The sequence below is a fragment of the Callospermophilus lateralis genome, chromosome 7 (genome assembly GCF_048772815.1).
Source record: "Callospermophilus lateralis isolate mCalLat2 chromosome 7, mCalLat2.hap1, whole genome shotgun sequence".
In the NCBI taxonomy this organism is placed as follows: domain Eukaryota; kingdom Metazoa; phylum Chordata; class Mammalia; order Rodentia; family Sciuridae; genus Callospermophilus; species Callospermophilus lateralis.
In genome coordinates, this window is record NC_135311.1 from 68,168,692 (window position 1) to 68,193,967 (window position 25,276).

The 25,276-nt window shown below is 35.9% G+C and overlaps 1 protein-coding gene across 1 annotated transcript in view; it reads right to left on the reverse strand.

Annotated features, from left to right (window-relative positions):
- Lrrc8c (leucine rich repeat containing 8 VRAC subunit C) overlaps positions 1–25,276 on the reverse strand; it is a 95,063-nt gene that overhangs the window by 64,168 nt on the left and 5,619 nt on the right. The window contains exon 2 of the mRNA XM_076863544.1: positions 3,354–3,429. The gene's annotated coding sequence lies outside the window, so the exon portion shown is untranslated. The remainder of the gene's footprint in view (positions 1–3,353; positions 3,430–25,276) is intronic.

Consider the following 25,276-nt stretch of genomic DNA (forward strand, 5'->3'; position numbering starts at 1 on the left):
TGAAAATTGTTGATGGATCTGGGCTGGTTTGGTTGCCTCAAATTTCCTGGAGAACACCTAGGGGAAATAAAACCAGGGCAGGCAGAGGGGAGGTTCAGCCTTGGTTTTACATTAGAACCACCTAGAAAGTTGTTAATACACTGGTGTCTGGTGTGGTTAAATCAGAATCCCTGGGGGAGGACCCAGGCATGAGGTGTTTTGCAAAGGTCCTGGGGTGGGTGATTCTTGAGGTTGAGACCTATTCTCCAAGAAACATCTGTTTCCCTTTCTTGTGATTAAAAAGTAAAGCTGGGTACCAAATTAGGTCTGAGGGAAAATCCACAGTTTTACCTGACCCTACCAAGGAAGGCTCTGCTTACTTAGAATGATTTCAGGACCCAAGGAATTTATTTATTTTTTTCATGCTAGGGATTGAACCAAGGGCCTTGTGCATACTAAGCGCACATGTTCTACCCACTAGAGCTATTCCACCAGCCCCTGTATTTCAGGGAAGAAGAGGGTCCTGAGCCTCATGAGGATTGAGAAGTGGATAGGGTGGGCATGCAGACTGAGAAAGGGACCAAGAGATCTGAGGACAGGGGAGCATAAGGAAACTGGACAGACTCAGGGTGGTTGCAGTCTCTTTGGGCTCTATCGTACCCCAGTCTCTGTGGCTGCTCCCTCCATGCTTACTTTGCCTTGCCCTCTCCTCCTCCGGGACTCGAAAGCCCACAGCACCATATCAGGACTGACAGGTTTCCCCATGTGGATCACCCTCCCTAGGGAAGAGTATGCTGCATGGGCAATACTGGGAGGGGTCTTAGGCCATAACTGCAGTTTCTATTTTGGAAGCCTGTGGCTGAGTATTTTCCCATGCAATCCAAGATCAACAGTCTTCTACCTGCCCTCTCTATCCTTCACTGCCAGGGTTATTTATATTTGCATCTATCTCCCTCCTGCACTGTAAACTGTGAGGGCAGAGACCGGGTTGCTCATCTGGGTACACCCAGCCCTTGACCTATTTGTCTGAGCTGTAATGGTTTTAATGGACACAGCTTCACACACATAGCATGAGTTATCCTCTGGAAAAATTTCTGGATGTAGAACTGTAGTTCTGATGGGGTTCAAGTTTATTTGATAAATGCTTTATTTTAGAGTATCAACGAATACTGATCTTTGTTAATAAAGCTCTCTTTATATATGAAGGAAAACACAGCAACATGAGCTAACATTTACTGCAATGTGTCTTGAGGGTGGCACCAGGAGCTAGCAGCACTTCCATGTACTATGTTGTTTAACACCCAAACAGTTCTAGGCTTGAGGTACTATAAGCCCATATTTACAAAATAAATTGAGATTTTGGAAGGTAAATATCCTGCCTGGGGTTAACTAGCATAGGAAGGGGCCTAGAATCAACCAAGGTCATTTGTGTTCAGAACCCATTATTTTAAGCCAAAAAATCTAACATTCCATAGACAACCAAAAAACAGAATGGAATATTGAACTCAATTCTGACTGAACACAGGAATTAGTTAAGGAGAAAGGGTGTTCCTTTATTCTGTAGAAGGATTTCTTAAAACTGGGTGTGATACTATCTAAAACTTCCTACCAACTTATATCTGAGATACTTACTTTCAAGTTTGTATTACATTCAGATTATAATATAAACTCAAAAAATTTTTCTTTCACATTTATTTGATTTTCCATGGGCAGTAGCTCCTAGCTCTTTGGCTTTAAATCTTTTAGATCTATAGCTTCTTAGGTGCTTAATAACATCCGAGAATTTAAAGCATAGGCACTACTTTATCCAATATCTAAATGAGAGAATAGGCAGTCTATTTTCCTGTCAGGAAAGAACCCATTCAGCATGAAGTATATATATGTTTTTAATAAATAGTTTATAGTTTATCACTCAATATAAGAAACAATGATACACATGTTAAAACTTTATATCAATTGCTTAGTTTTGGAAAAATGAACATATCCTTAATTCTATTCACAGGTGATTCTAATATAAAAACAGACGGGCTGGGGCACTGTGGGGCCTGCCTATAATCCTAGCTACTCAGGAAGCTGAGACAGGAGGATCTCAAGTCCAAAGCCAGCCTGAGCAACTTGGAAAAACCCTATCTCCAAAAAACAAATTAATAAAAGTAATTTTATATATAATATTATATATAATATATGTATTTTCTTTTTTTTACTGGTAGAGGGTGTAACTCAGCGTGGTTCCCTAGTAGGTATAAGGTCCTGGGTTCAATCCCCAGCACTGCAAACAAAACAAAACGAAGATGGGGCTTAGGTATAATCTTTCTAAAAATAAGGATGCACATTCTTAAAATACATGCCTCCTTCTCCACTTCCATTTAATAAAATGCCTTATCATATGAGATACTGAGATATGCACAGTGACTATTTGAAAACCTTTCTGTGGCTAAGAATTTTCTAGTCTTTTTCAGATTATATTCTAAAAACAAATATATTTTAAAACAGGCTTCATTCCAGGTTTCCAAGCAAACACACTCAAATAGATTAATTAACATATCAGAGACTCAGACTGTTTTCAAATGCTATACTTAACACTGCTTATGATGTCACGCAAGTAATTTTGACTCAGTGAATATGTCAACAGGAAGGGGTCTGGCAGAAGCATAAAAATTCTGAGCAAACTAATCCTGAGACTCAAGCAACTCCATTACCAGAAATGTTAGTTAAACCAAACAGCAGGGTGGCCAAAGAACATCCAGGAAAACCAGTGTTTTCAAGATTGTGGTTTCCTCATAGAAGGGAACTATTATGCTCCCATTTGGATGTGGCACAAGGGGGCTCTTTGAAAGCAGCATGGTATATTTCAATTAAAAATAAAATCTCAGTCCGCTGAGAGAATACAAAGGTACTCTCAGTCATATGCTTGCATTCCTGAGATTCTCTATCTCCTGCTTACCCTCAGTAACATGCTGTATGGCCTCACCTCATATATTTTGTTTTAGCTTATAAAATATTCTAATGTGACACAGTCCTTTGTTCATGTCCCAGTTCGGGTCTAAAATTTTTTCCCCTTATCTCAAAGAAGAGGTCTTCCTAAAATTTTGCAGAAATGAACATCATATCATGCATCTTCTAAACCACAATAGCCACAACCTAATGGTCCCATGACAACAGTTAGGCAGACCATTCAAAAGACACCATGTGCCCCTACTGAGGACACCAGCATTACATCAATAGATCTTAATAAAAAACTGAAAGGTAATTTTGCAAATTCTCTTCCCTAGAAATAATTACAGTCATTTTGTACATTTAAGGTGATATGAAGTCCTTTATCCAAAACAATATTGGCCAACAGTAAAGTTAATAAGAAATATACTCTTCATTACCTTATATGTATTTGTTACTTCATTCAACATCTGCATTCCCAGAACTCTAAGTTTAGTCATAAGCAGCCACTTTAACCTAAAAAAATAAAAATAAATGTAAGTCATGTCTACTCACTGTTTTGTGTAATACAATGCAATGATTATGATGTAAATTTTATAGCCAGAAGAATTTAGGTTTGCAATCTAGATTTACAGCCGTTAGCTGGTGATCTTGGGCAGGTTTTGAAACTCTTTAAATTATACACCCTTAGAAAAAAAATACAAGTAAAATACAGTATATACAAGTAAAATACAGTAAATACAATGATGGACCTCATTCTTTAAAAAAAAATTAGCTGTGGTTTTCTCAGGAATCTTCGATTCTGAAAGGTCTTTGTGTTTCTATGTCTGTTCCTCATGGAAGTTGCCAATAAGTACCCACAAATCATGGTGTCCCCTTTAAAACATTTGGTAATTTTTCTCCTTGCCTCAAGAGAAGCCAATTTCTTTAAATCAACCATCTCTATCTAACTCCATATGTAGCTGCCAAAACCTTGCAAAGTGTCAACAACGTGCCCCAATCCAGAGGTCCCAGGTGTGCAGTTCTCCTGGGTTCCCACAGACAGTGTGGCTCTTGGAGCTTAATCAGCACCTATCATCTCTAGTGCATGCCCCAAAGTTTTAAGGAAGACTCCAAAGCTAAGACCAATGATAACATTATAACAACTCCTTAAGAATAAGGGCCCACCCTACCCGGCACCTTATAGGTGGTTAGACCTGCTGCTGTGGAGTTGGAAGCTGCTCCCTTGACTGCTGCTATACAACAACACAGCTGCCTTTCTGGGGTCTACAGGAAGCTGCACCTGTGACTGAGAAAACCAGCAACAATCTGTGGGTTCCCTGAAGACAGACTTCCTGGAAGCTAAGTCATGGACCTCCCAGAGTAGTCACTGAAGTGGCCTCATGTTGTATTTTTGCTATTAGTTACTTCTGTGCTCATGCGCTATTAGTGCCCTTAGCTAGAAGATAAAGCATCATGATGAGAGAGACAGCCTGTGGTCTCCCAATACCCAGCCCCTCCTTTTCACCTAATAATGGATAGGTACATGTTCCAGCCTCCTTGCAGGCAGATATGGCCATAAGACTCTGTCCTAGCCATTGGAATCTAAACAGCAAAGATGGATTCAACTCTCAGTTGTGTGTTTAAAGAAACTTGTCCACATCCCCTCTACCCCCTTTTCAGATGGGATATTACCTCAGTATTAACTGTCTTCAATCAGATAAGTGAGAGATATGTACTAGCAATGGTGAAATAGTAAAACATCAGGAAGCTAAGTCCTTAACATCATATGATTATGCCTAGATTATTATGACAGAGAAAGATACAATTCCTTTCTTAAGTCACCATGTGTGTGCCTGTGTGTGGTGAGAGGAGGAGGAGAGTCCCTCTGATAGCATTTGACATCACAGCCTAACTCTTCAGTCACCTGGGCTGTGCTTCCCATGCTGGGGTAGGCAAATGCATTCAAGTGGTGGAGGAGGAGATGTAGGAGGAGAAGAGGGCATAGAATGCAGAGGGCATATTTTCCTGGTATTGACTTTAATCAAAGATTTTCGGACTAAAAAGGAAATTTTTTATTAAAACCAAAAAGAATATAGAATCAAATGTAAAATTTGCATGCTTTTAAAAGGTAAAATATAGATATAAAATGAAATTTGGTTCTTTGAGCAGAATGCTTCCATCTCTATTCCCAAATTCCTGAAATATTCCTGAGAAAGTTACTGATGGAAACTATGAGGAGCATTAGCTGAAGAGAGAAGATTTGACAGGAAGTCCGAGGTCTAGATCCAACTCTACTTCTGACTGTAATATATTATGCAAGTCCTCCTGCCCTGGTACTTCTACATACAAAACGAAGCCACATATGTAAATCTCCAGAGAAAACACTGTCATACATACACATATACTTATGCGTTACATGAAGATAAAGATGACTTAGGGTTGGTTTTTGGAAAGCAATGAGATGCCAAGGATCGTATTCTGGGAGTTATGGTATCCATGTGAATGCCATAAAGCCAGAAGGTGTCCATGACATGATCACTCTGCGGAGAAGTTGCACAGGTCCCATAGTTCACATAGATCTCCCAAGGGGCTTTTGGTCTCCTCTAGAACTTGTGTTCAAATATAATTGTTATGAAAACAGTTTTAAGAGGTAGAACTTATACTTAAGATTGAAAAAAAGAATATATGTATGTTTATACTTTGCTATTGAATAATAATTGTGCATCTTTATGGGATACAGTGTGATGTTTTGGTACATTTATACATTGCATGTTGATGATCTGAGAATACCAACTTATCCATCATCTCAAACATTTGTCATTTGTTTATGTTGAGTACAAACTTCTATTTTGAATTATATAAAAAGTATTATTAACACAAACTTCTATGTAATAGAACATCAACAGTCTTCTTCCTTTATAGCTATGACTTTGTAAACATTATGTTGTTTATATAGTGTAGAGACTACTCCCTTATTGAAAAAATAGTATGCAAATTAAAAAAAAACAGAGGTGGAATTTCTAAGAGGTGTTTAGGGCATTAATTCATTCATGAGGGTGGAATCTACTGCCCTATGCTTATGCGCTTGCTCTCTCTTTCTCACTCCCTTTCTCTTGCTTTCTTTGCTCTTCTGTCATGTGATTCCATCTACCACATGATAAAGGCTGCTGCCAGAGGCTGGTAGCTTGATATTGGACTTCCCAGCCTACAAACTGTGAGCCAAAAATTTCTGTTCATTATCAATGACTGACTACGGTATTCAGTTACCAAATGGACTAAGATGTGTAAAGACCCAGTTATAGATACCTATATTTGGGGAAATGTTTCCAATCTGAAAGATATAAATAGAAAAGGTACACAATCAAAGGAACAAAGAACACATATGTGAATCACAAGTAAGAGAAAAATACAAAAGCAGACAGCAGGAGTTCACATTTTAAAACCTTCAAACTCTAATTAATATTCTCAGCCAACTAGTAGTTGATGTGTGGTCATCAGAAAAAGCTTAGAAATTAAAAAATCAAGCAATCAACCTAAGGGTTGGATTTTAATTTTGACAAAACTAATCTTAAAGTAGAATAAAAATGTGGGAGAAAAATTAGAAATCCAATATTTGAAAAACAGGAATTTTCTAGAGTAAAAAGAAAATGAATGGAAGTTATCAAAGAAAGAGTGAAATAAATTTTTTCCAAGTGATTGAACTCAATATGAATTAATGAATTAATAAAGACCCACACCACTGTGAAGTCTAGAACATTAGGGAGAGAGAAGATCCTAAAAGTTTTTGGCAGTGGGGTTAGGTCAGGTAAGAGGAATATAGAGAGAAAACACAGAACAGCATTAGGTTTCCCAGCAACAATACTGAATGCTGAAGATGGTTTTTATTAAATTTTTTTAATTAAAATTTTTATTAAATTCCTAATGGAAGGAGGTGTCAATTTGGAGTTCAATATTTAGTCAAACTAACTTTCTAATTGGAGAGTAGAATAAATAATATATTTCAGACATTGAAGGACATAGATACAGCCCCTTCCCTGGCCAGCTGAAGTGGTACACACCTGTAATCCCAGCCTCTTAGAGGAGGCTGGGTGAGCCAGGAGGATTTAAAGTTTGAGATCAGCTCGGGCAATTCAATGAGACCTTGTCTTAAAATAAAATAAGGGTAGGGAATGCAGCTCAGTCGTACAGTGCCCCTGGATTTGATCCCCAGAACCACAAAAATACATACATACATAAAAATAAATAGATAATAAGTTCCTCCTCTGAATTCCAGACTTAAAAACCCAGCTGCTGACTTATAATTTCCAAAGAATTTTCTACTAGATATTTCAAAATTAATTAATTAAATAAGTAGGTACCCAAAATTTATTCACTTCCTTCCCAAATCTGCTGTTCTCACAATCCTCCACATTTTAGTCAATAGGAAATCTGTAATTGCATTTCCTTTGATTCAAAATCTTGGAGTCAATTTTGACTTCCTTCTCTCACATCCAGGTCTATTCTGTCAGCAAGGCCTATTGGCTCAACCTTAAACTACATCCAAAAACTCAACAGTTCTCACTACCTGGACTGTTATAGCCCAAGTTACCAGCAGGTCTCATTTGGTGTATACAGCACATTCCTAACTATTCTCTATGCTTCCATCTTTGCCTCCTACAATTTTCTCTACCACTGTTTGTCAAAGTATGCCTCTTTGGGGAATTAGAGAAGTCAAAATTATTTTCATAAAATACTATATATTACCTTGCCTTTTAAATTTACTTTCCAGTGAGTGAACAGAGAAGTTTTCTAGAGGCTAGAGAGGACATGTGAATGAACAGATCAAATGCCAGACATAGAGGGGATGTGCAGAATTGATACTGCTATCTTCTCACTTCATTTGTTTTGAAAAATATAGTCATTTTCATAAAAAAATGTTATTTGCATTAATATCTAGTGGCTTCATTATTATTTTAAAATAGACATCAGTTTTAAATTTCACATACAGTAAATATCTACAGAAAAAAAAAAACTATATAAAGCTCTTTGGAATCTTTAATAATTTAAGAGTACAAAGGCCCTGAGACAAATGTTGATAAGAATTGATCTGTGCTGCAGCCAAAGTGATCCTTTCAAAATCCAAGTTAGATTAAGACTCTTATTTGCTCAGAACCCTCTAGTGGCTCCTCATCTCATTCAAAATAGAGGTGGACAAGACACTTTGAAGCCTACCCGATACATCCTTATATTTGCTGTCCTACTGAGCGGATCTCCCTCCTTCGGACGTGGGTATCTTTCTTCCTCTTTCATGTCTTTGCTTTATGAGCCAGATTTTTAATTGTGCCCCCTTCCAAATACTGAAATGCTTACAAATGCATTCCTGTTCTGTGATAATGCTATTCCATATTTGTGGTGCATTTGTTTACCCTCTCTCTTCTTTCACAGTGTAAATCTGCAGGATCAGTGGCTGTGATCAATCTGCTCAAAGGCTAGTCGACCTGGTGGTTTGTACCCAGTGTGGTCTCAAATTATCAGCACCAGACTGATTTCAAGAGATTATCCAGCTAACTCATCAGGCAAGACCACACTAAAACCATGGCAGAAAGCTGTAACTTGCTTCTATTTTTAGTTCTTTCAAAGACCCAGCCTCTGTCAAAATTTGTGGAAAAGCTGGCTACTTGATGTCTGACAATTCTTTCTGGCCACTGGAATTCTTATGTGCAGGTTAAACTTCTATTTTCAGAAGAGATGCACAACTGCTCTTTGTACTCAGTTGGAGATCCCCTCATACCTGCAAGTAGTTGCTAAATTTTTCCTTAACTTCCTCATCTTAGCTGAAACAGCTCAATTCCTTTCATTTTATCTCTCTATACAGAGTCTGTTTCCAGTGCCCTAATTCTTTTTGTGATGGTCTTCTGATTCTTTTCCAAGTTTTTCATCTTTCTATTTGTGTAGTCCTAAGTTAAACAAGCTATAAGAGCTAGCGTGATAACAAAAGGTTCCTACAGTTTACTTTTCTTTTACTACACCCCAGGGTATGCTTTTAAAAATGGACTATTACATTGTCTTATAAAAAAAAATGTCCCAAACCTGTGTGATGTTATTTACAACTTCCTCCCAGAAAGAAATTAATATTCCTAATAAAACTGCTTAAGTAATTGATTCCCATGAACTTTAATAACACTGAGAATTATTCTGGGAAATTAGTTAAAACCCACTAAGTTGACCAGCTATCAACCAAAAGTTTAGTGACCTTTAACCAATCCATTTTCTTTTGCTATAAAATATGGGGCTGAGGATGTAGCTGAGTAGTACAGTGTGTTAGCATGTGCAAGGCCCTGGGTTTAACCCCAGCAAAGAAAGAAAGAAAGAAAGAAAGAAAGAAAGAAAGAAAGGAAGGAAGGAAGGAAGGAAGGAAGGAAGGAAGGAAGGAAGGGAGAAGAGAGAAAGAAAGAAAGAAAGAAAGGAAGGAAGGAAGGAAGGAAGGAAGGAAGGGAGAAGAGAGAAAGAAAGAAAGAAAGAAAGGAAGGAAGGAAGGAAGGAAGGAAGGAAGGAAGGAAGAAAGAAAGAAAGAAAGAAAGAAAGGAAGGAAGGAAGGAAGGAAGAAAGAAAGGAAGGAAGGGAGAAGAGAGAAAGAAAGAAAGAAAGAAAGAAAGAAAGGAAGGAAGGAAGGAAGGAAGGAAGGAAGGGAGAAGAGAGAAAGAAAGAAAGAAGAAGAAAAGAACAGATCTGTCAATTAGCTAGTCGAGAACTTTCCCCTTACAGTAAGTTTATTGTAAATCTTTGACACATATTAACAAACAAGTTTTCTTTTATTGATTTTTTTTTATAAATGCAGAGATAACTCTGTCCTATAAAGGTAGAGATAGCATATACTTAAGCTTGACAGATCCCATGAGGTCTATGTTCCATATTCTGAAAACAAAATAAAACCAAAAACCTACCCTTTAAAAACATAAAAATGCAAATACCAATATTAGTAAGTTGACCAGACAAAATCAGTTTGCAGACCCAAACCACATGGGCCACAGTTGTCAATGTCTATTTTAGTTGCTCTTAGAAATCCCACAGAGGCTTGGTCACCTCAAGAGAAGCAGAGCTGTCAGCAGCCTCTGGCTCAAGGTACTTTGCCATGAATGTTACTGAGATTCATGGAGTTTCTCTTCCTGATTCTGGCTTTTTAACTGAAATATGGCAGCTAGAGCACTTAAATGTCAATCTAAAAAGTCATTTGAAAGGGCTCCTATTCTGCTGGGCTTAAGATTACTTGCCATCTAAATTAGGAGTCTGGAGAGTTGTTTGGGTCCCAATAATTGGGTAAATTGAGGTTGCAGTTAAAACAGAATTCTGTCCCTAAGATGGAATTAGAAAGGTTTTAAAATACATAGTAACCTAAGAACAGAAATAAAGAGTAGGCCCAAAGCTTCTGGCCCATGTTTTGAGTTTGAGGACTTCCATGGCCAGTGTCTTGTATCTGACATCATACAAATGTCTATTGCATTACCAAGAAACAACTAAAACTCTTAAAAATAAGGTTTAGGATATGCCAGTATGAATTGTTTAAAAAAGTATAAAAAAAAACTTGGAATATGGCAAAGGGAGAACATTATATTGTTTCAATGTAATATTGAATAATTATTTAACTGGGCCACCCAAAGATTATTTAGGGAAATATGCCCTTTTTTGACTTGCTAATTACTTCTAGTTAAATTCCAGACTTGTACATTTTTTGTCCAGTAGAAAAGAAAATTCAACACAATATGACTTTTATTTCTTTGGAGTACATTTGCAAGTTTATATCTACCCTAGCAATGTTATTCTAACATTCTTTAAAAAAATAATTCCATGAATATTGTTTGAATCAGTTTTGTCATACTGTTGGCTCCTTCATTTATGAGTAAAATAAATCTTTGACATGTTCATTCTACATTTGTCTGAGCCATATTTAATTTTTTGAAAATTATCTTCTAACAACATCCAGAGAAGCCTTAACTTGTCTTATGTTTTGCCTGCCATGGGTTCATTTGTGTATATAGCTGCCTCTGAATTTGCATTTGTCTTATAATTAAGTCTGTAGATGGGAATTGGCTCAGAGGTTTTCTGTGCATTTGCCTGTCTATAAGCAGTTTTTTTTTTTTTTTTTGTCAATGAATTCTTTGGGTACCTACTCAACCTTCAGCTTCCCACTTGCTTAGAACATCTTTGCGATTGAAGGTTACAGGAGCACAGGAGTTTGTCCTGTGTTAGAGAACACATCATTACCAAATGGATTCATTTTGAAATGAATGGAGACGTCAAATCTTCCTGGATGGTTACACAGAGGGTGAAGAGAAAGGGTAAAGGACACGGCTGCCAGGTCAGCAGCTGACAGTGAATTGAAAGAAGAGCTCTAAATAGACCTAAGCAGGCCCAAACAGATAGAATCTGTAATCTATCAAGACAGGTTCGCCACCACCATCCCTGGCAAATAATTTGTGACTGAAAGAGTGTTAATTACAGAAGGATGTTTTACTTTTTTTTTTTTTTCTGATTGTACAGGTTGCAGAATCACATTGGTCATGCAGTCACGTATATACACACAGCAATAATAATGTCTATTTTATTCTGCTGTCCTTCCTTTCCCCCCTTCCCCTCCCCTCCCCTCCCATCACTTCTCTCTACCCAATCTAATGTGACCCATTTCTTTTTTTTTTCTCACATCGTCATACATGTATTTTGTGTAACGATGAGGGTCTCCTTCCATCTTCCATGCAATTCCCCTTCTCCCTCCCTTTCCCTCCCACCTCTCTTCCCTATCTAGAGGTAATCTTCTTCTCATGCTCTTCCTCCCTACCCCATTTTGAGTCAACCCCCCCCTTATATCAGAGAAGACATTCGGCATTTGTTTTTGGGGGATTGGCTAACTTCACTTAGCATAATCTGCTCTAATGCCATCCATTTCCCTGCAAATGCCATGATCTTGTTATTTTTTAGTGCTGAGTAATATTCCATTGTATATAAATGCCACATTTTTTTTATCCATTCATCCATTGAAGGGCATCTAGGTTGGCTCCACAGTCTAGCTATTGTGAATTGTGCTGCTATAAACAATGATGTGGCTGTGTCCCTGTAGTATGCCGTTTTTAGGTCTTTTGGGTATATTCCGAGAAGAGGAATAGCTGGGTCAAATGGTAGTTCCATTCCCAACTTTCCAAGGAATCTCCATACTGCTTTCCAAATTGGCTGCACCAATTTGCAGTCCCACCAGCAATGTATGAGTGTACTTTTTCCCCCTGCATCCTTGCCAGCACTTGTTGTGTGACTTCATAATGGCTGCCATTCTTACTGGAGTGAGATGGTATCTTAGAGTAGTTTTAATTTGCATTTCTCTGATTGCTAGAGATGATGAGCATTTTTTGTGTATTTGTTGATTGATTGTATATCCTCTTCTGAAAATTGTCTGTTCAGGTCCTTGGCCCATTTATTGATTGGGTTATTTGGTTTTTGTTTGTTTGTTTGTTTGTTTAACTTTTTGAGTTCTTTGAATACCCTAGAGATTAGAGCTCTATCTGATGTGTGAGGGGTAAAAATTTGTTCCCAGGATGTAGGCTCCCTATTCACTTCACATATTATTTCTCTTGCTGAGAAAAAACTTTTTAGTTTGAATTTGTCCTATTTGTTGATTCTTGGTTTTAATTCTTGTGCTATGGGCGTCTTATTAAGGAATTTGGGGCCTAACCCCACGTAATGAAGATTAGGGCCTACTTTTTCTTCTATTAGACGCAGAGTCTCTGGTTTGATTCCTAGTTCCTTGATCTATTTTGAGTTAACTTTTGTGAATGGTGAGAGATGGGGATTAAATTTCATTTTGTTGCATATGAATTTCCAGTTCTCCCAGCACCATTTTTTTTTAAAGAGAGAGGGAGAGAGGGAGAGAAAGAGAGAATTTTAATATTTATTTTTTTTAGTTATTGGCTGACACAACATCTTTGTTTTGTATGTGGTGCTGGGATCGAACCCGGGCCGCACGCATGCCAGGCGAGCGCGCTACCGCTTGAGCTACATCCCTAGCCCCCTCCCAGCACCATTTGTTGAAGATGCTATCCTTTCTCCATTGCCTGTTTTTAGCAACTTTATCTAATATAATGTAGTTGTAATTTTGTGGGTTGGTCTCTGTGTCCTCTCTTCTGGATGTCCTCTCTCACCACTTCTACTCAACATAGTTCTTGAAGCACTAGCCAGAGCAATTAGTCAGATGAAAGAAATTAAAGGTTTAACTATAGGAAAAGAAGAACTTAAACTAGCACTATTTGCTGATGATATGATTCTATACCTAGAAGACCAAAAAGGTTCTACCAAGAAACTTCTAGAACTAGTAAATGAATTCAGCAAAGTGGCAGGATATAAAATCAATACCCATAAATCAAAGGCAATTCTATATATCAGTGACAAATCCTCTGTAATGGAAATGAGGAAAACTACCCCATTCACAATATCCTCAAAAAAAAAAAAATAAATAAATAAATAAAATACTTGGGAATCAACTTTAAAAAGAGGTGAAAGATCTATACAATGAAAATTATAGAACCCTAAAGAGAGAAATAGAAGAAGACCTTAGAAGATGGAAAGATATACCTTGCTCATGGATAGACAGAATTAATATTATTAAAATGGCCATATTACCAAAAACACTTTACAGATTCAATGTGATTCCGATCAAAATCCCAACGGCATTCCTTACAGAAAAAGAAAAAGCAATTATGAAATTCATCTGGAAAAATAAGAGACCCAGAATAGCTAAAGCAATTCTAAGCAGGAAGAGTGAAACAGGTGGTATCGCTATACCAGATCTTAAACTATACTACAGAGCAATAGTAACAAAAACAGCATGGTACTTGCACCAAAACAGGCTGGTAGACCAATGGTACAGGATGTTTTACTTTTAGAAGTTCTCTTCCCTCTTTCCACAGAGAAATCAACTGAACTGTCTTTTAAATTAATGGAGGTTACATTTTCCAGTTAGAAACTATCAAACACTTATATGTATCTAGAATAATGGAATCTGAAAAATTCACCCTCCCCTGACACACAACAAAAAGAAGAAAAACAATGCAGTTTGGAGTTAATGAATGGTGTACAGGTTACCAAGGATAATGAACAAAAATTATGAAAATAGCTTATGGTCAGCTTTCAGCCACCCTTTCTCTATTTCTTAAACAGAATTTTAAAAATCCAAAATATAAGGCATTTTATTAGTGTTTTAATAATACTTTACACACAACTAGGAGTGAATTATATAAAATTTAAAATTGAATTGATAGCACTAATAATGATGAATACTCACACAAATTAAACTATTTTTTTACATTTCATTAAAAAGATACTTAAATGTCTTAGCAGTTATTTTATTGTAGTTTGGGATGTGATGCAAAATTATACCTATTTTATATCAAAATGTCCAATTTTACATTTTTATCCCAGAGAAATGAAGTACATCCACACAAAAACTTCCTTATAAATGTTTATATAAGAATTACATATATATATATATCTCCATATATATCCCAAGTGGAAACAAACTCAATGCTCAATGTCTATCAGCTGATGAAGGGATAAACAACATGTGGTATGCCCATGCTATGGAATACTATTTGACAATTTTAAAAAATTGAGTAGTAATGCGTGCTATAACATGGAAAACTTCAAATGTATGCTAACTGAACGAAAGTTACTACTAACAACAACAACAACAAAAACATGTATCATATCATTTGTAGGAAATGTCCTGAATAGGCAAATCTATAGAGACAGAAAACAGACTAGTGGCTGCTTACAGCCTGGTATGATTGGGAAGGGGGAATGACAGTTAAGGGGTACACATTTCTTTTGGGGATGATGAAATGTTCTAAAATTAGATCATGGTGATGCTTGTATAACTCTGTAATTACATTAAAATCTGATGATTAAACATTGTAGACTAATATGATGGTATCTAAATTGTATCTCAATAAAGCTGTTGAAATGTGTCTTAGTTCAAGTACTTTATTTATTTACTGGTACTGGAATTGAACTCAGGCACTCAGCCACTGAGCCACATCCCCATCCCTAGTTTGTATATTCTGTGGAGACAAGGTCTCACTGAGTTGCTTAGCATTTCACTTTTGCTGAGGCTGGCTTTGAACTTGTGATCCTCCTGCCTCAGCCGACCAAGCTGCTGAGATTACAGGCATGTGCCACTGTACCCAGCAGTTCAAGTTCTTTAGTTCATCCTACTGTTCTCTGACAGGATGCCCACTTAACTGGAAAGTGTTAACTTGCTTGTATCTCAACAACACTGAATTGTAACTAGTGTCTGTTTCTTTAATGGTTGTAAATTTGAAGCAATGCTGTAATGTGAGATTCATGAAATGTCACATTTCTTTAATAAGTCTTTTTTTTTGGGGGGGGTGGTTTGCTAGGGATTGAAATCAGGGCCTTTCTTATACATATTGGTAAGCACTCTGCCACTGAGCTATACCCCTAGCTGGTTATATTACTGTTTGGTGATAATACAAATCATAATTCAAATTAACTAATTTTAAGACCATGAAATAATATTAAAAGTAGGCAATTATGAATTATCTTTGGCAAAATAATCATCATAGAGTTTTAACTTATGTATCGTACCTACCCATAAACACATTGTGTTCTTCATAACATTCAAGGAAGACTATAATCCTTGTCTTGTAATATGCTTTATAAAACTACTTGAATCTTTAAAAACTGAAGTTTAAGACTTTAAAAATATTGTCATCCACCATGGTTTGACTGATGTGACTTATATGAAAAACAACATTGAGATAAAATTACTTTTAAGTAGTTAAGAAGGATAGATAATAGTAACTCCAAAAGAAAAAAAAATATTTCTAGAATTGTTTTTCTCAATATAATATATTTACTTCCTGTATGTGGTACCCAGATGGCAAACACTACTTTTCTCCACGTTGAGCCCAAATGTGCTCCTTCAGAAGGGGCAATTAGCTTTCCTGCTTTTGTGCTGCCTTTTGGTATTTCAAAATTATAAGAAACTAAAATCAAACAAATATACTAATAAAGATTTCTAGCCTCTAGAGAGATTAAAATTCTAACACTTTTCATATACTTTCTGATATAGTTATTAGTTAATAAGCCAGCTGAAATTATGGCCTTCTCTTACCCGTGGGCATCTATACTCTCATCTAACATCATTTAAAAATGTTGCTGTAATTTTGAAAACATGTTTCAAATTTGGAGCAATAAAAACAGGAGCAGGTGCTTTATGCCCAGAACATACAGGATAGACACCAGAGACACCAGATAGCATCTAAGTAGCACCAAAGTTTGCTTTTCTTCTGTGGTACCCACAAGTTACAGGATGCTAGAAATAATTAGTTTTAATTTAGCTGCTCTTTACTTCCTTAATTAGGTCAAAAAGAGGTGGTTCTGTTTATTGCATTCCCATTATAGGAAAAGTTTTTAAGTGAAAAAAAATAGGTAAAAAGTTTTTAGGTGAAAAAAATAAAATTGGTCGGCTGTTAATGTGATTATGTTATTAGACACCCTTTCAGGATAAGTAAATCAAATCCATGATTGCATACAAGGGCTGACTGACACAGTGGTTATTAACAGTTTTACTTCTAAGTTTTTTTTTTCAATTAGAGATTAGCGTGCCCCTTATTATTTTTAATTAATGCTTTGTAGATTCCTTACAATGTGGAACCTTAATTTCTAAAGCCTATATGCTTTCTTGCCAATATTTGTTTTTTTTAATATATCTTTTTAGTTGCATATGGACACAATATCATTATTTGTTATGTGGTGCTGAGGATGGAACCCAGCAACAACCCTAAACCCAATATTTGTCTTTAACTCTTTTTTTTTTTTTTTTTCATCCTTATAGCACTGGCTAGCTTCCTGTAAAATGTTGAATGGAAATAATGAAAGCAGGTATCTTTGCTCAATTCTTGATTTTAGAGGAAAGGCATTCAAAATTTCACTTTTAATAATAATGATAGCCATAGGTTATTTTTTTTTAAGAGAGAGAGAGAGAGAGAGAGAGAGAGAGAGAGAATTTTTTAATATTTATTTTTTAGTTTTCGGCGGACACACCATCTTTGTTTGTATGTGGTGCTGAGGATCGAACCCAGGCCGCACGCATGCCAGGCAAGTGCACCACTGCTTGAGCCACATCCCCAGCCCAACCATAGGTTATTTTAAAACAAACGAATTTTTTGGGACTTAAATGTTAAAGAGTCTTTATCATTTCAACGTCATGAACAAATAAAGTTTCCTCTGTTTTCCAGTATGATAGTCACATAGGAATAGTTTACAGGTTTTTGTACTTTACAGGCTACAACTTTAGTATGGCAAGTATTGTTGTTTTTCAGGTAGAATATAAAGTTATAAGAAACGAATTTTAGTCTAAAAGGTAAGTCAGTTTAAACTAACAAAAAGGGTAATAGCAAGGTACACAGGAATGCAACAAAAACAGTGTAGGATGTATACAAGAGATTTACAACACACATATTTTGGAATACCCTTATATTGATTGATTTTTGAATGCTACACCCACCTTGCATTCTTGGGATTAACCCCTTGTCTCTTAACTTTTCCTTATAGGAACATTTTTGGTTAAGAATAAATTTTTTGTCAGACTTTATAAGTTGTGCTTTTCAGAGAAATCCCACCCACACAATTTATTTGTCAAGTGTATTGGGTCTACAGTTTTCACAACATTTCCTTGCTGTTCTCATCTCAGTAGGGTTTGCAATGACACCCCGCTTTCATTCCTGATATTGGCAATTTGGGCTCTCCATTTCACCCTCTCTCTCTCTCTCTCTTCACTTCTTTATAGGTTTTGCTAGGGTCATTAAACTTTTCAAAGAACTGACTTTTGGCTTTTTTTAGTTATTTTCTAACATTCATCTGTTTTCCATTTTATTAATTCTATTGTCTAGTCTATTTTTAATTCTATTATTAAGTCTTTCTTTCTATGTTGGGGGAATTTCATCTAGCTTCCTGTAGAAATTAGGATCACTGCCATCAAGTGTTTCTTTTCTAATATAAACATATCAAACTCTATAAAACTACATCTATTTCCTAAATACCTATTATCTATTTACCTAGCAACCTACCTTCTTTAGCTACGTCTTATAATTTTCCCATTATTTTTGATGTAATATTTTTATTATTCAGCTTGAAATATTCTTAAATTTTCTTTGGCCTGAAAGGTATGTGGAGGCTTCTCATTTTATTTACAAATCTTTGATACTCTTCTAGATATCGTACTGATTTCTAATTAAATTCTGTTGTGGTCAAAGAATACACTACAACATTCAATAATAATATTCTGTGCCTTTTTTGAGAAAAAAATTTAGTCTTCATCCATATTGTTGTCATGTCTGAAATGTATTTTTATTTTCTCGAACTTTTTAAAGCTTTCTTGGCATATTTGGTTTCCAATGGTTAGACTATGGTGATACATCTAGGGATAATTTTGTTGTATTTAGTCTGCTTGTATGTGCTTCTTGGATTGGTAAAGCTTATTTTTCACCAAATTTGGGAAATTGGTTTCTTCAATTTTTTTTCTGTTATTCTTTTCCATTTTTTCCTTCTCTCTTTTCATTGCTGGATGTTGTTATACTCTTGATGTTGTCCCACATGTCATTGTGGCTCTGTTCAATATTTTTCAATCTTCTTTCTAGTCTGCAGATTGTATAATTTCCACAGATGTATATTTAAGTTCTCTGTTTCTTATTTGCTCTCTTCAATTTGGAATTAAGCCCATTGAGTGGATTTTTCATCCTAGATTTCTATTTTGATGCTTTTTATAGTTTGCATTTCTTTTGCAAGGGTCCTCCATCTGTTAATTCATTATGACTGTATTTCTTTTCTGATTACTATGATAGCAGTTCAAAAATAATAATCTGTTAATTCAACATTTATCTCAACTTGGAGTTAGTTTCTATTGATTATTCTTTGTCTTAATTATAGGTTAAATTTTTCTGATAATTGATTCTTACTGAATATTTTGGATGATAATTATGGAAGTTCTGAAGTCAGTTTCTTTCTACTGAAAAGAACTGATTTCAGTTTTAGCAAGCCATAGCATGGCTACAGTTTAACTTTGCACTGTCTCCCCTAAGGTGGGTGGCAGCTGAAGCCTACAGTCTGCTCTTTCAGTTCTCCAGCTCTGGTCATCAGTTAGGTTCCAGGGATTCTCACCTCTCAAGAGCACTTTTTTTTTTTAAAAAAAAGTATTTCTTATTTTTAAATTTTAATTTGATATATACAACATCAAAATGCATTACAATTCATATGACACATATAGAGCACAATTTTCTATATCTCTAGTTGTGCACAAAGTAGAGTCATACCATTCATGTCTTTATACATGTACTTAGGTATTGATGTCCATTTTATTCCACCACCTTTCCTACTCTCATGCCCCCTCCCTTCCCCTCACACCCCTTTGCCCTATCTAGAGTTCAACTAATCCTTCCATGTCCCCTCCCAACCACATGGTGAATCAGCATTTGGCATTTGGTTTTTGGGGATTGGCTAACTTCACTTAGCATTATATTCTCCAACTCCATCAATTTATCTGCAAATTCCATAATTTTATACTCTTTCAATGCTGAGTAATATTCCATTGTGTGTATATATACCACATTTTCTTTATCCATTCATCTACCGAAAGGCATCTGGGTTGGATCCACAATTTAGCTATTGTGAATTGTGCTGCTATAAACATTGATGTGGCTGTGTCCCTGTAGTATGCTGTTTTTAAGTCCTTTGGGTATAGACTGAGGAGTGGGATAGCTGGGTCAAATGGTGGTTCCATTCCCAATTTTCTAAGGAATCTCCATTCTGCTTTCGATATTGGCTGCACTATTTTGCAGTCCCACCAGCAATGTATGAGTGTGCCTTTTTTCCTTGTCTCGAGAGCACTTTTGAGGTCAGGCAAAGACCAGCAAGGAGTTTATAATGTAGATTTGAGGGCTTTCCCTTTTAGGTGATTCCCTTTTTTCTAGAATTTCCCCTTCACTTTCTAGCCACTGTGGAAGGCTCAGACTGCTCCCTCTGCCTTTTCAAGTCAGCATGACTACAGCATTTGGTTTGAGATTTCAGAGCTCTGGGCCACAGGAACTGGGTAAGTGTTTCAGAAGAACATCCATGATTCAAATCTCATTCACTGCAGTTCCTATTTCTCAAGGATCAGTTCCCTTTCAGTTCCAACTTGCTCTTCATTGCTTTCCTGTGCCTTCAAAGAGTTGGGTTTCATATTTTGTTCAGAGTTTATAACTTTCTCCGCTTGAGAATTAATTGATAGAAGCTACTCCTGCACTGACATTTATTTTTCGAAAGGTATTTGATACCCTCTCCCTTTTTCTTCTTAGATGATCTCTTTTTTTTTTTTCTTAAATATTTTTTAGTTGTCAATGAACCTTGATTTTATTCATTTATATACGGTGCTGAGAATCAAACCCATTGCCTCACAATGCCAGGCAAGCACTCTACCACTGAGTCACACTCGGTCCCCTTCTTAGATGATCTCTAACCCTTAATTTAGCAGGTTATTTCAGTGAATTTGTAAGGTATCTTTTTTAAAAGTTGTAAAACCCAAAGAGTTCTAACTTACACATATTTGATACTTTGTTTGTGTTCGCAGCTACTCCAGAATTTCAATCTGTTTGATATATTACCAAATTACACTATTTTAGGAGTTGAGGGGTTAAATTTTTCACAATACTTTCCACATGAGCATATTCTTTAGAATTCTGGAACTTACAAAATTTCCAATATCATGAAAGACAACATCCTGCCAACACCGTGGTGCATACCTATAATCCCTGAGATTTAGGAGGCTGAGGCAGGAGGATTGCAAGTTCAGGGCCTGAGCAACTCACTGAGTGCTAAGCAACCTCAGTGAGGTGCTAAGTGACTTAGCAAGACCCTGCCTCAAAATAAAAATAGCTGATACAAAAAAAAAAAAAAAAGAAAGAAAGAAAGAAAGAAAGAAAAGAATGCATCATATATGGAATAATAGCAAAAGTTCTGACCATGAATTAGTAAACAATCTTTTTAATAAAGGCCAACTTAGAGAAATACAACTAGTTTTTGTTAAAGATCATTTAGATAAACTTTATTCTAACTACTAAAGGCAATACAATCTTATATGTAGATAACTTTACTATTATGGAATCTATGTTCCCCTAGAAAATGTGACTCAAAAGTTTGTCTCACCTACAAAACCATGCAGAATGGCAGTCATTAGTATGCAAATTTAGACCCTTTATGGCTCTAGTAATGTGGTTATTTGCATAGGTTCACTAAGATTCTGTTCTCCTTCCTACTGTATATAATTTAATAAAACAAATGTGTATTGTGTGGTGCCAAAAGTGTCACATTTAGAGATTTATTTAGTTTGGCATGATGACCCACTATTAAGGTATTAGTGATACAAATTACAAATGGTAATGCCTACAACATCCTTCCAATGACCTACTCTATAACCTTCAGAATCTCAACTTTTTAGGAAGTAAAGACTGGAACTTCCTAGCAGGACAAGAATCTTAGGAGGAAAAGTGGGTCCTCAAGAAAATAGAGTTATCACAGTGAAAAATACCATAGACAAAATCTGATGGAGATAAATCACATACTTCTTGGATTCTGGTCTTGGGAGTAGATAAGATGAGAAGAGAGTAAAATGTATTTTTAGCTTGAAAGAAGCAATAAAACTTATATTCTAGAGTCTCAGCAAAGAGTTAACTCCTTTGCCTTTGTAGTTGTTCAGTACCACACAACAATGAACTTGATGACACAAGATAGTTTAAATGGTGTGATAAGCACCTCTTGCTATACCTTTTTAAGTAAAACACTCTAAATAGGACAGAATACAGAAAACATAGAAGTCCATGTCCATGCATTATTGAAATAGATAATACTGAACGTGTTAGACTACACTTTGAAAAAAGTCTTCCCTAGTTGAGGGTGGTGGCACATGCCTGTAATCCCAGCAGCTGGGGAGGCTGAAGCAGGAGGATGGTGAGTTCAAAGCCGACCTCAGCAACTTTGCAAAGCCCTAAGCAACTCAGTAAGATCCTGTCTCTAAATAAAATATAAAAAGGCTGGGCATGTGGCTCAGTGGGTAAGCGCCCCTGGGTTCAATCCTTGGTTTAAAAAAAAAAAAAAAAAAAAATCTTCCCTGATATAGAAAACCAGAGCAAAATAATCATGATTGTGAATGTACAGCATAAATAAAGAAATCTGAAAAGTGTATTAGTAGGTCACAAATTTAATGACTTCAACATAAAAAAATGGAATGAGGTGGATGGATCTTTCCTTGACCAAGACAGATTTGTAAAGACTTTCTAAATTAAGTGACTTAAAAACAAAAACTTTCACACTTGATCTGGGACTGAATCTACTTGTCAGGAGAATACACACTCTCTGATGAAGAAAATTAACATTCCTGATAAGATGCTTAAGAAATTTTAAAAATTAACTCTAATTAGGATGATATTTGTTCTTGGAAATCAGTTACCTCGCCATTCAGTTGTTAGCTGTCAGTCAAGAGTCAAATAGTGAACCTGAACCCACGTTTTAAAATGTAGCCTAACATCTACTTTTTAAAAATCAAATGTTCCTAAGAATAATTTTTGAATGGACCTATCAGAACTCTTTAAAGACATAAATAAAACTTTGCTCATAGATTATTTGTCCAAAAGGTTGTTTTCTAACAGTTTATTAGTTATTCAGCACCATGCACTTTTATCCTAACAGCACATAGTCATTCTCTATCATACATTTCATTCATTTATTCATTCAGAAAATATATTCTAATCTTTTGCAATATGTTGTGTGCTGTTCTTAACACTGTTCTAAATACAACAATGAACATAATAAAATCAGCATCAAGTACATTTGTATGGTTTGTTTGCTTGTTTATTTTTCTTTAAGATACCAACCTGTATTTACCTTCAATTTAATTGAACTGCTTGTTTTTTAACTATTTCCTTTCATCTTAATTTTATTAATATAATTTTGCCAAGCTTATCTCAAATACTTGCTTTAACACCAGTACACTGTGTCCAATAGGGAGTCATTTATATAAATATCAGATATATATTTTATTTTATGCCATCCAAATCCTTAGAAAAATGTTGAAACATATAACTCAGATCACCACCCCCCAGACACACATCTGTAGCTACTCACTCCTCAACTGATAACCACTTTCAATGATCAGTTACAATGATCCACACAGCTGCGCATTAGCTGGAAAAGCAAATGTGCTGGTCAGTGTTTCCTAACTTTACTGATAGGCACATGGTTCTAGACCTTGCTAATGTCAAGGGAGAAAATATAAATTAGCCTGACAGTGTTTTCTTAATGAAGTCATTCTTCAAGTCTTCAAAAACATCCAGGTATAACTGACTAAATAATTATTTTTCTACAAGTTAGATTTCATTTTCCTATTTACCAAAGGGAGATATTTAAACATGTTTTTAATTTTCATAAACCTCTAAGATACTTGAAAAAGACTACTAAGTAATTTTTATAAATTTTGACAAGTTCTTAATAATCTACAGATGGAACTCACGGGACCCAGGAGTTTTCACATATTTAGCTTATTTAGCAACTTACACAGGATTTACTCAGATGTCCTGACTTTATGCTTTTTTTAATATGCCAGTTTATAATTAACTTTTGTATGCTTTCTCCTAATTTTCAATCACAAGTAGAAATATTTACATATACATTTTAGTGTCTCTATTAAGAAAGGTGATTTCAGGGCTGGGACTCAGCGTTAGAGTGCTTGCCTAGCACATGCAAGGCCCTGGGTTCAATCCTCAGCACCACATAAAAATAAATAAACAAAATAAAGGTAGTGTGTACAACTAAAAAATAAATAAATATTAAAAAAGAAAGAAAGGTGATTTCATATTAAATTTCATTACCAGAACTTAAAATAGCATAGAAGGAAATTAATGTACTCCAAGAGAGTAGGTAATAAATGTCCTGGGGGTTCAATCCCCAACACCAAACCAAACCAACAAACCACTAAATACTAATGACACAACTATTTCTTGAGCAGCTCTGTCCCAGGCACTTTGCAGTGCTGCTGATAGGGTGGTGCCCAACACAGATAAGGTTTCTGGCTTCATGGAAGTCTTACTGAGCTCCAAATATCAAAACACAGAGAAAAGTTGGAAAAAAAAAAAAAAAAAAAAATATATATATATATATATATATATATATATGTGTGTGTGTGTGTGTGTGTTTTTAAATGTTTGAGAGTAAAGAAAAAGAAAAGGACAATATGGTTAAAATAAAAACTGAAGAGATGAGAGATGAGTAGTTGTGGGGGTAAGGAACATGCCAGGGCACAATAGGATCCAGATGCTGAAAATTGCCAACATTTAAAAAGATAAGCTAGTTCTTCTAGTAACTTCCAAGATTAGACATCAGGAGGCCAGGCTTATACTCCCTAGGGAACCTGTGCAATGAACCAGATACAAGAAGCCAAGAACAACTTCAGGGGCCACACCCTCCCCAGATATCTACTTGCTGTGAACGGAAATCTTTTTTTTTTTTTGCATTGCTAGAGATCGAAAACAGCACCTTGCATATGGTAGGCAGGCACTCTACCACCGGAACCACACCTCTAGCCCTGAAGTGTTTTTGACAGGTGACACAGTGTTTCATAATTATAAACATGTGGTTTAAGGTATCAGTTCTCTGATACAGAAAAACTAGTTTATCTCATATGTAATTGAACAGTCACAAGAATGAATGGCTAACAAAGCATTGTCAGGATCATCAGAAAAAAAAAAATAAAGGAAATTAAATATGTGAAGTTTGGGGAGGGCTACTCATGCAGAAAACAAAAGGATGCAGGTAGAGGTGGCTCTGGGAAATAAGTTTAGGAATTTAATTATTTTGCCAATGTGAAATTGGAGCAAGTAGGAGTCTTACATTTTTCACATGTAAATTTCAGTTTAAGATAAAGTGTGTTTATTTTATAGAAGGAAAACCAAGTAGCAATATAATTGCAGAGGATTTGTAAATTAATGTATGAGGTGCACTCATTCAAAACATATTGATACACTGACCATTCTTCATGTTTTTAGCTGTATATGGCTCTTTGGTTATTTCTGACATAACACTGAACCATATGACACCCATTTGTTGGGGTGGGAAGACATAGTGTAAAAAAAAAAAAAAAATCTTAACTAATGATTGTGGTCCATCAGGGTCCATGAACAGATACATAGTAAAATATATCTGCAGTATTACAATTTCTCTTTAAAAAGGCTTGTGCACTGAGGATGATCGTGAAAAGTGGGTTGAGAAACATTTCCCTATGCACTCCAGCATGTTCTCTCTTGTACTGCAGACT